The sequence below is a fragment of the Aulostomus chinensis genome, chromosome 19, assembly GCF_037954235.1.
Source record: "Aulostomus chinensis isolate RoL2024-O1b breed Wild chromosome 19, RoL_Achi_v1.0, whole genome shotgun sequence".
Lineage (NCBI taxonomy): Eukaryota > Metazoa > Chordata > Actinopteri > Syngnathiformes > Aulostomidae > Aulostomus > Aulostomus chinensis.
In genome coordinates, this window is record NC_141338.1 from 2,434,399 (window position 1) to 2,446,731 (window position 12,333).

Here is a 12,333-nt window from a genome sequence, read left to right on the forward strand (position 1 = left end):
CAACGCGCCATTCTGCAACCTTCCAAAACCTGCCAGTTTCCACCGCTGCAGCCAGACGAGGCGGTTCGTCACGGGCAGGCTGAGATGAGCTGGTTCGTGAAGCTCTTGCTGTCGAAGCCGTGAGTGGAAACATTGCAGCAGTGTAAACTCGTCTGTCTGGAGTCGGCCGGAGGCGTCGGCCACCACTCAGCAGATTCAGAGTCCCGTCTGGTTGCAGTGGTGTAAACTTGCTGGTTTCCGGATCTCGTCAGTAGTTTCGGCTTCTTCTCATTGTGAACCTCGGGTCTGCGAGGGAGCCCGGGTTGTGGAGCAGTCAGTTACCCGTTTTGCCTCCAGCTTGGTCCCAAGTCCACACAGACACAGCTGTCCTGGTTGCTGCAGGAATGCCTCCTCTGGTTTGTCTGGGTACCTGTCCTAGAATGGAGGGGAACTGGTGTGATCCTCCCATGTGCTCCATCCCCCTGGCGTAACTCCTCGCCATCAGGTGAAAAGACAATGACGCCTCCTGTGATGGGAGGAAGCCATTGGTAGTCTCAGTGCGCCCTAGGTGGGGTGAACTGTTCATGCACAGTAACGCTTGTTTGGACGAAAACGTTTTCATTCCCAAACTCGTATTCAAAGTGAAATGGTCCTAATGTGGCTGCAACCCAGGCTGCTGATTTTAGGTGTTTGCAGCACTCCCTGATTGTAATGCGGTTCTTCTTTCCAGACGGACAATTATTTTACTCTGTGTCTTTTTCTTTGCACAGATAATAAAATGCAGTGAGTACAAATGTTTGTGGTTAGGTTTTTGTTGTTGCTGCTATTCTGTTCGAACAATGTCAAAAAAAACACACACAAAAAAAAACGAAATCCTATCCTGGTTATCTCACTTCAGTGTATTTCATTTCAGGAGCCGCTGCAGTCCCTGTGGTGTTGCTTCAATTCATTCGCTGTGTGACAGCATATTTCAATAATCTACATGCGTATAGCCAAAAGGCAGAGATAGGCTGAGCCCGAGCATATCTAAAGGTGCAGTGTAATCCTGTAATATGCAGAGTAGTGAGGAAAATTCATTCTCTCCTCACGCCCATCGGGATCTTAAGCCCCCTGATGCCGCTGATAGGGATCCGTTATCTCCACAACACAGAAATTTTTAACACGCTCACTCCAGCCCTCCCACACACACACACACACACACACACACACACACACACACACATGTAAAAGCAGAAATCAGCCCATGACCACCTTCAGCACACACACACATTTGCACACAGCTGCTTCTTGTCAAATACACTGACCCTCTCATTCACTTTCTCTCTCGGTCACAGTGGAGCTGCAACACACACACACACACACACACACACACGCACACGCACACACACACATACACACACTGCTGACCGTCTCTTACCTCAGATTCATGGAAACAACGCTGGTCCTCGCTCATGTGGTGTCATGCACAAGCTTCCCTGATATGACTTAGCAATGCTAACAAAATCAGACAGAAATTTAAGATTTTGATCATTTCCGTTTGCTAAATGTAGACTGCTTAAACTCATCCCAAAAAAAGAAGAGAAATAAAAGAAGAAGAAGAAAAAAAATTATTTTTGTTTTGTCAGAACTGGCTTTGAGAGCCTTGTGAAATTAGCTTGTTTTAGCGTATTCTGAAAAATCCAGACTGGAAGTCAACTGACTCTGTTGCTAGCTTGTTGTTGGCAGCTGGCTAAGCTAACATCTCTCCATCTCCTGTTAGCGCCTTCTGCCAAATATTTATACTAATTTTACCAACTTTGATTCTCCTGGACACCTACGTCACCTTCGTCAAGCCAAGTCACTGCACGTCAAACACTTCCACCACTGGGTTTTCCTGCAGTTGCGTCTTTCGTGAATACTTAATTATCTCAAATATGTTTACAAAATAGTATGCTCAGTTCCGGAAAGAGAGGAAGGGGAATGAGGGTCATGGTGAGAGAAGGAAATAAGAGGAAAAGAAATGAGGGCAAAGGTGGGAAATTGAGAAGCGAGTAAATAAGAAGCGAGAGCAGGAAAGGAAAGGAAAGGAGAGGAGCGGTGGGTTTATCCCAGGGTCCTGGTTGTTGGTTTAGTCTGGCTCTCCCTGTTTGTATTGTCTGGTTTGGTTGCTGTTGTTTGCTCAAGCTTCTATCGCTGTTGTATCTGCTGGAAATTTGTCTCCTTCTCCGCATCTGTCGCAATCGTTTAGCTTTGCCTCTCTTAAGCATTTGGAGGATGCCACACTGTGCAGCTCTCCAGCTCACTATCTGCTGATACTTACTAGAATAAAGCTTTATGTTTATTCCAGCAGCTTTCCGTTTGCGGGATGATCCTCGCCGCTCGTGCCTAAATCAATATTCCTTCTGTGGTTTGTTTTCTGGAAGCCGACATGACTTGGCATGTGAGCGAGGATGACTGTTGATCCTTGGTATGGCACATATGGGCTGCGGTGTTAATTCTTAGTACTGTAGATCCTGCGCTGTTGATTGTGTCCAGTGTTGACTCTGGAGAAGCACTGCTTGTTGATTCAATTGTGTACATCTGCTGTCAGGGCCTCCAGTGGTGGCCTGCTAAGGGGGAAGAGCCTGGCTGGCAGAGCAGGGTTGTTTGTCTGCTTCCAAACATATTGATCTCCAGCAGAAGGGAAAACATTAGCGATAGCGTCTGCACAGGCTGGGCTGTAGGTGGGTAAATAGCTTTGTCAGGTTTGGCGAGCCTTCTCTGCCTCGTAGGAAATGAATAGCAGGTGTATTTGCTGAGTGTTTGCAGGGAATCTCCTGCCAGGCTGACGAGGCGGAAAGAACGACAGGGTGTTGCGGCAGACCTGCAACCCGTTTACTGGTCGTTAATGGTGCACCTCTGGACAAGCTAGGCGGTGTATGTTTCACATTTCAAATCAGCAGGGGGCAGCATATTAACCGAGAATTGGCGCATCCAACAAGGAAAGTGTTATCTTCCTGGTTACGTCCTCCCCGCCTTTGAGAGATGAGATTGGTTAGAGGGCGCTATCGTGCGCGTCTTGGTCCAAAACCAAGCAAGCAAGAATCTCCAGGAACCAGAAGTAGCACCAGACGGATGGACGTCAGGTTCTCCAGGAGGCCTGTGGTGCTTCACCCGGCCGATGTAGGAGCACTCTAGTCAGGCAAAGGAGGAACTTCTCGCCTTTGGTTAAAAAGATGCACCGGAATTGATGGTTGTTGGCGGTGGGGCGAAGGTGATTTGTGAGAAAATGGGCAGTAAAAGCAGGAGTGAGTGTGTTCAGCAGTCTGGGAGTGGCCTTGGAAGGTAGTGGGCCCCCTGCATTCTGGTTCCTTTTTTAAAAAAACAAACAAATTTTTTAAAGTATTGGCACCTTTTTCAATCAAAGACTGTCTTTTTAAACAACAACAAAAAAACCTTCATAGCTGTTAAATACTTTTTGAAATGAACGAATCAAATTTTGTTTTCTTGTTCCAACAATCCAGAAAACATTTTTAGTCTTGGTTAGAAGATAATATGGAATGTCAAAAATTCCCAGAGCTTCGCCTGCTGTCTTCACACATTACTTCCATTGAAGCATCAACACACAAACACACACACACACACACACACACACACACACACACGAACCAGACAGAGATAGAGAGGCGGTCCAGGATATGAATATTTAACAGTAGCCTCTTGCAGCGTACAGCCTGCCAGTCATTGTCAAATAGAACTTAATCTTTTCAATTTCTGGGTGCAAATATTCACACTGGCCACTGTTTGTTGCCCAGATTAATGAGGCTCTCTGCCCATAATCCTCTGCTGCTAATTCAAGTGGCCGCCGGTGCGGTTAGCCAGGGGAGGACGGGATGCTGAGAACACATACATAGCTGAGATTATTTCCTCCCTCCATGGCTGCTGCCTCCTCCCTGATTCTCCTGCCCAGCCTTCCTGCTTCATGCTGCGTTCGACTCGTTTCAGCCACAGACCCTCCTGGTTTACCGCCGCTGACCAGTGAGGAACGTAGATGTACGGACAGTTTAGTATAATAAATATGTAAAAGAAATATCGTCTTGAAATCTTCTGAGAATGGCTGGGAAATTACATTAATCGTAATCGTCATCATCATCAACGTCTTGTTTGCTTCCATCTTAGTGGTAATTATGTAGTTAGCATTTGGCTTGTAGCCCAGTCAGCCTTAAAGTGGTCCGCAGCAAACCCAGCTCCCGATGATTCAGAGGAAATATCTTCAGAGTAGAAAAGATCAAGGCTGTAACAAACGTGAGAGAGGAGGAAGCCCAGCAGACTCTTTGGTCCAGTGTCTCAATAAATCTGGGTGGACGGCTGAATCCTCATGCCAGCAATCATTCACCTCCATTAATGGGAAAAAGAAATGCAGGGAATTTAGCTCAAAATATAATTAGCCCGCCTTCGTTTCATTTCTTGGTTTATTTGACCACTGACAATGCGTTAATGCGACAGAAAACACAGCAAATCCATGGATGGCAGCGCATTTGCAGAAAGTTGGGATGTCCGTCCCCGTTGGAATAAACAAGGGAATGCTAACTAAGCCCCCCCCCCCCGACCCTAAAACAACAGAACTATTCTTCACTCAGCCTTTGTTGAGAGGTAAAACATCTCCAAGAATCCACAACCAGGTTAGTCGCCTTCGATCCAACCCTCCACGTACGAGTCTTTGCAGACGATGTCGTGTTTTATGACACAATGATTCTTTATTGAGGCTCCTGATGAACATCCAACAGTGCTATTAAAAGAGCAATAATCTGTCTCCTACAGCTCATCCAAAAATATCAGTAAATATGAATAAGTGACCTTGATGCATCAATATGATGTGTAAATATTAGTGATGATATTCGCATGTATCGGCAGATTTTTTTTAACGTCTAACGCTGACGGTGAGATGGCCGGTTGTTGCTGAAGCCTCTTCTCCTTCACTCATCATTTGTTGTTTGTGATGAGAAAACGATTTTCAAATGTTTGTGAACGAAGACATCGTGGTCATTAGCCAAGCCGGTGGTAAAAATGGTGGCATATCAGATACTGACTATAAACGTTACTGCGCATCGCTAATAAATATCAGCTCTGGTGCATCCGTAACCATTTTGAATCCATCGTCTCTCCATTCATGTCAGCGCTGCCCTCTGATGCGATGCCTCGTCTGCTTGATTTATCCGCTGGCGTGTTACGATGTCTTCGATCTATTTTTGGTTAAAAAGTGTTGAAATTTTATTTGGTTTGTATTTGTTATCATCCGATTGTTTGCTAAGAGAATCGATGTTGGACTGGGATGAAAAGTGATGGTGATTCACTCCCCTGACCGGAGTGGGCTGACTCTCCTGATCCCTCCTCGAGGTGGCCTCTATGGGTTCAAAGGTCACCGTCACGGACATGAGCCTCTCTCCTACTGCCAGCATCTCTCCTCTCCTCTCCTCTCCGACTAAAAGCACCTTCCATCCATTGCTTGGTCCATTAGTGCTGCCAGATGGGGGAGGTTGGGTCCTGGCGGCGGCGTGTGACCCTCCTTTGATTAATAGAGTAGGTGAGGGTAAAGGTGCGATGCAGACCTCCATTCATTACCTCATTAGGACGGCCCACAGTGAGAGGTGATCTGCCTCATTATATCTCAATGACAGGGGCCGAACGCCATCCAGTGAGGCTTTTACCTGAAACAACCACCTTCACCAGTCTTTAAACACGCCTCCATGTGAAGCCCCCCCCAGGTAGTGGTGGTCGTTGAATCCAGGACGGAAATAAAACCTGAGGATCAGTTTGAAACTGCATCTTGTGACTGGCGCTCACCTGCAGCTGAATAATGCTGCTGTTCATTCACACACAGCATCGGGAATGTGTGTGTCCACAGCAGCTGGTGTTTGTTTGTTTGTGTTTGTGTGTGTGTGTGTGTGTGTGTGTGTGTGTGTGTGTGTGTGTGTGAGAGAGAGAGAGAGATTTAGAGCTCACAGGGTTAAAGTTGAATCTGGTTGTTTGAGGTAGTCCTTTATTCTGGGTAAATCAGAAGGTTATATTTGTGAGTTGAGGTTCCTGTGGTGTTTGTTTTCTCTGATAATAGCCTCTACCTGTCTTTCTAATAGCAACATATTTATTCAGCCGGGTTCAGATTCCTCGCCGGCACAGAAAACAAGTTCCTGGTGCTTTCCATTCAAGGAAAAAAAAATCAGACTTGCCATTGCAAGAAAGAAAAAAAACTTGAGTACAATGTATTTTGGCTCAAAAACAGCTAGCAAGCTAACATAACTCAATTCTCTCTTTCCTGTTTTCACCCGGCCTGATGCCCATGCAAAGTTTTGCGGGTTTTTTTTTTTCCTTTGAAAGCATTTTCAGCCCTCAAAATGACAGCTTACGTGTCAAAAGAATAATGACAATTCCTTGTTATTCATTCGTGCCGTCACATCGGTCGTAGCTCTGGTCCTCATAAAGATGATACAGAAAAAATGCGGTCAAATGTTCCTAAACACAGGAGCTTTGATTTTCTTGCTGAAGCCCCTCCCACTGGTCCGTAGACATGGGTATGGATATTGATGGAGACACACGCGCAGTCCTTGGCCGACGCGTCAAACCTCAGACCAGCTCACATGTGACGCGTGGTCAGAGCTCCACTATCAACAGTATACATGGAGGAATATCAGCCGGCAACTTCCAGGACGTCTTTTTCCATCTCAGCTACAAATTCAGTGTTCAAGCAGTGACGCTCTAAAATTGTTTAGTCAGCAGTGTGTGTTGGAAAACAGTTCAAAATACCTCCGAAACGCCGTCAGCGTCCTCCGTGCTGCTTTTACTGCTCCTGAAATGCTGGCAGTCGCTGCTCTTAATCCTGTATTCACACCACACATAGTTGGTGGATGCAGGTGTTGTAAGAGGGGTGACAGGCTATTTTTTTTCTATTCATAAAACTATTTCCCACCTTTTAATTGCACGAGAATTCATGGAATCATTCATTGTGACGTCTTAGAATTGCAGGGAAATCGTCGTACGCATTCCCCGTGTGAGGGTCTCGCGCTCGTGACAGGTCTATTTTCTCCCCTTAAATGTCAACTTTACCCTTTCGGGCGGTCTAATAGAACTCTGGGGAAACGCACGACACTGTAGCACAAGTGAAAGTTACACAATAACGTTCACAAAGTGCAATGGTAGCGCAAGAAAAGATGCAGCTGGACTCGGAAGATGTGGGTGGTGGAGGGAAGCAGCTGTCAGCGCGTTTTTCTCATCAGGAATCCAACATTTAAGAAGGAACGTGTTCCGTTTTTAGATGTGTGAAGCTGATGAAGCTCCAGGAACGAAGTGATGATGTAAAAACTTGCGCATGTGAACATGCATGTAGTTGCAGACACACACACACACACACACACAAATACTTGAGTGTAACTGTAATATTTATATATTTGTGAGGGTTGGCTGGGCTGCCTGCAGTGGGATAGAGGTGTCGCTGGGCTGAGCAGGAGGAGGCGGCAGCAGGGGGAAGATCGAGGGGAACGAGAGAGTCCCTCAGGCGTGTCCGGGCTCTGATGGCTCCCCTGACAACCTCCTCTGTAATGGTCTCCCTCTCTCTCTGAGTGCTGTGAAATTGCAGGCCGGCGCTCTACAGCTGAGGACTCCGAGGAGACAAACGGCCTTTTAATTCAGAGCGCGGAGAGGTGACGGAGAGGGAGGCCCTAAGGGAGGGCTACCAATCAGACATCCATCATACTAACCTCTCCCTTGGGACTGGCCCTGCCAAAGAGGGGCCCTGAAGGTGGTCTTGAGCGTGTATGTGTGGGTGAGTGTGTGTCTTTGGGGTTGGGGTGACACCGCATGCATGGAAAAGATGCTGCAGGGGGGGAGGAGGAGGAGGGGGGAGGGGGGAGGCGGCCTGCTCAGGTGCCGGCGCTGTCACGGGGAGGGAGGCTGGGGTACATTTATATACACGTTTTTCCTTTATGGCTTCATTTCAGCAAAGCACCTCAAACTGGCCAACGTCTCTCCAGGTAGCGCGTATGAAACCCAGTGAGTGCAGGTGGTTATATCAGTCCTCCCGGTCCGGCGCAGGGGGACGCCGAGGGTTCAGGGTTCCTGGATGTTGCTCGCGGTGTTTAAATTGCATCTGTGCAAAACAGAAAATACAGCGCGAGGCCAAGACGTGCAGCTGCACAGATATTTCAGGGAGACCACTTGTGAAACCACTTCACATGTTGGTCCTTGAAAGATCCACAGAGTGAACGTCTGCCTGCTCGTGTAAACAGCTGAGGTGGACAAACAAAGCCCCTCGCCACCGAAAGAAAAACAGTGGGGGGTTTTTGTGGTTAGCAAAAATAATTCTTATTTGATTTGGAATCCTTTATGAATCCTGCCTGGTAGCATTGACTGAAGGCTGGGGGATCTTTGTTGTGCATGCTGAACCACAGCAAGCGTGTGTGAAGGCGTGTGTCGAGGCGCAGGATTTCACCGTCGAGATTTACCTCCACTTCTCCCGCTGTACGGAGAAATCAAGTGTTTTGCTTCATGGAAAGGCTCAGAACCTGTGCGTAGGCGCCTGCTCGTCACGTGACAGGAGGTTGACGGAACAAAAAAAATTGCGTGCGACATTTCTGAGAGTGCCGCCATCTTGCTCTGGGCCTCTAAGAAGATGCCAGACTGCTTGGGTGCTTTTTAATATTATTTGACTACACGCATTAGGAGGCGGGGCTTGACCTGACCAATATGGCGCCTGCGTTGGTGTCGTCGCTCTACTGACTCCAGTGTTTATTTCTACAGCATCAGCCAGTCGCATTCTACACACTCAGAAATGAGGAGCGTTTCTGTACTTGCAGGTATTGTTGCTTTTGTCAACTAAAAGTACGACTAAATATCGTCGTCAACGAACCCTCATCACGTGACGAAGGCGAGGCGCAACGTTAATGCTGGTCATCTGACGATGACGTGACTAAATGTATCATGCAGTATTGTTGACGAATAAAAACGAGACTAAATGTGGCTCACGAAATAAAAACTATGCTAAAATCTGTCTGCATTTTCGTTGACCAAAACCAGACGAGTTATCGGGTTATTTCGTTGACGTATTCCACAGTTTCGCACTGCGCAGATGGATGCGACGTCACTTCCCCAAGCCCCCCGCGCGGCGTTATTAATAGAAGACGCATGGCAGAGAGGTTCGAGTCGAGCATAAGCAACATCAACGAAGGTTGTAACTTCATGGCAGTGTCTGGAATGGAGGCATTCTTAAGTCTGTTAATAAGAGAACCTGGTCTGAAATGTGAAATGGGTTTGGCCAAAAGAAAAGGATGCGTTCGTCCATTCCTCTGAGTTCTTGTGCTGTATTGACGGGGTTAAATAGAACTGCATTCCTCAAAAGAGGCTAAAATACCATTTTCACTGAGTAGAACGAGACTAAAACGTCCTCAGGTTCAGTAAAACTCGACTAGACTAAAAAGAGTATGGCAGCGACTAAAACGACGAAAAACGAAAACGTTAGCCTGAGACTAAAATTAAAACAGGCCGCCAAAAACAACGGCCTCGACAAGAGAGAGAGAGAGAGTTGGAAGAATGTTCCCTAAAAGGTGCAGCAGGGTTTTCCACAGCTGCAGAGGGACCTTTAAAAGGGAACGGCTGCAGGTTTGATCGGAGCTGGTGAGGCACGCTGGCACCGCCACGCCAGAGCAGGGGTGCAGCTCGTCAGCGGAGACCTTTCTTTGTCTACTGAAGGTTTTTATTCATGAGAACTAAACTATCACCCCCCCCCCACACACACACACACACACACACTTTTAATCCTGCATGTCGTGATAGGAACAAACTAAAACTATACTGTCGCGCCAAAATACCTGTTTTTTTTCTCTCCCTGTAAAACAATTGCAACATTTGATGACTCATCCTGCACGAGTGGGCGGGAGCTCATCCTGTGTCCAGTGAACCGGCTGTCTCTGATTTTAGGCCCCTCCCCCCCAAGCACACTACCCCCCCCCCCCCATACACTTAAAAGGCAGCAAAATGGTTTACGTATCGTTTCGTGTCACAACTCCAGTGAAATGGCTCGCTTCACTGTCGACTCAACCCATTTGGCCTGATAATTTTGGGGAAATCTAGAAGAATGTTTTTATCCACGTTTGTTAGCGGAGAGCTAACTGTTCCTCGCCGGGTTTAAATCTCCGGCGTTTTACTGTGACGAGGGCGCGCTCGCTCCGCGCTGTTGGCGAATGTTAACGCCAGTCGAGATCTATGACTGCCCCCGCCATGATTTTAACAAAAACATGTAAATACAAGGGAAATAAAAAAAGCTCTCAGGGGCTTTAAAAACCGCATTTTACAGAGAAAATGTACCCGTCTGTCGTTGAATATGAAGACATTCTTCCAGTGTCATGTATGTCCTTCAACTGCACAAAAAGAGAAACACATTTTTCACTGTGTGTGTGTGTGTGTGGGGGGGGGCTGTGTTTATGTACCTTCGCACACACCTTGATGCTTTCCACCCTGTAGTCTCTCCATGCTCCTAAATTTCTCGTGAGTGTGGTTTACAAACCTCGGCTGACCAACTTTCAGGACCGAAAATAAAATGCCTCCTGAGGAGCGTTAAGTGGAAGGGAAGTTGTGATGTCCTTGAAGGAAAAAGCATGAAAATATGTTTTGTGAAAGTGAAAAGTGTATTATCTTTCTTTAAGAGGACGAAATGTCTTATTACAAACTCTGGCTCCGGGTCATAGTTGAGCCGGCTTTCAACCTCCAAGAACAACAGAGGATCCGAATCCATTTAATATGTACATGCTGTCTACAGGATAGACTTGTGCTGCGTGTCATGGAGGATTCCCGGTGAAAAGCCGGCGTTGCCTGCTGCTGTCCTTGGTGCTTCAGTGCCAGTGGTACCACGGACAGCTCCTCCATGTCTCTCCACAGGTGGGTGTCTCACTCCTTGGGTGGCGCTCGGTGTTCACAGGAGAGCTGAGCAAAGCAAACAAGGGTTTTTTTTTTGTTTTTTTTTTATTCCTTCACACAATGTGAAGCGGCTGCATTCAAACAAGAGGTGTTTGGAAGCGTTTGTCTCACATGCTCCGTTTCCCACCATGAGCTGTTTGTGCTTCCCTCTGACCCCCCCCCCCACCGCACCCCCTCCTACCCCCCACCCCATTATGTCTTTTTAAAAGCTAAAGGACGCAGTGATAGCAGCTCTGATAATTAAGAAAACTCATTCACGCTTGTCTCTCTCTCAAAAAAAAAAAGAGGCCTCAAATACCCATAAAGCATTGCTGCCAGGAGGATAAAGCCAGAGGTGGAGTCTGGTGCGCAGGTTTGATAGGAGGAGCTTGACTACATCCTGTCGCCCGTGGTGGTACCAATACCGCCAATATCGAGCCATTTTCCCACGGTTTCAACGCCATTTTAAATGTCGTATTTCACGTTTGAAGATCGAATTTGTGTCTGTTTTCCCTCCCTAAATGTCGGCTTTGCCCCGAGCTCGGCGCAGATCAGCCGCCGGTTCAGCTCGTGTGACGGTCCTGCTGTGTTCGCGCGCGTGAGGTAGCAACTTGACTCAGATTTGTTAGCTTGAGAAGGGAACCGCCGGCTCCTGGTCAACGGGACAGTTCTTTTTACTGTCCTACGCCATTTGTGTTTGCTGCTTTGCGTTTGGAATGTTCTGATTTTATTTTCTCCGCTGGTGTTGTTTAATATCCGGTGCAGTTTCAAGTGTTTTGTCACAGCGGCCGCAGAATATCGGAATGTGAACGTTACCAGCAGAATGGTGAAAGACGCAAAGCAAAAGAGGAGGCAGATGTGTTTGGAGGACAGCAGCGATTTACACTGGGATTCTTTGGGGATACTGTGTGTATTGGTGTTTGCGTGGTCACGTTAGCGGTTAGCTCGCCAAACTGAGCCCCCCCCCCCCCCCCAAAAAAATTGATACTGTTGTTCAAAGATGGATAAAAAAAGAACTAAAAAGGTATTCATTTGTGAAGGTTTTAGGGGATGGCACCCGCCACGTTTTCAGTTGAACGTTCTGTTCTACTTTACTGAAGAAAAATGAAATAGAACTCCTGTGTAAAAAAAAAAGAAAAAGAAAGTGAGCTTCTACTTGAAAACGTTTCTCAGCCCATTTGAGGGCGCTCGCGGCCCACGCAGGGGCTGCCGCCCAGTGGTTGAGAAACACTAGTTTAGCATGCAAAAAAAAGGAAAATGTTTTTGAAAACAAATAGCTCGTAAAAATTGAAATAAAAAAAAGATAAGATGGGAGGGTGGGCTGGCAACTAAACTGCATAATTTTTCTTTGTATTTTTTTTCAGTAATAATATAATAGGTAATATGAAAATAGCGTGGCACAGATATATGCTGCTTTCCTGTTGTTTGTTATATTATAAACCATCAAATATGATT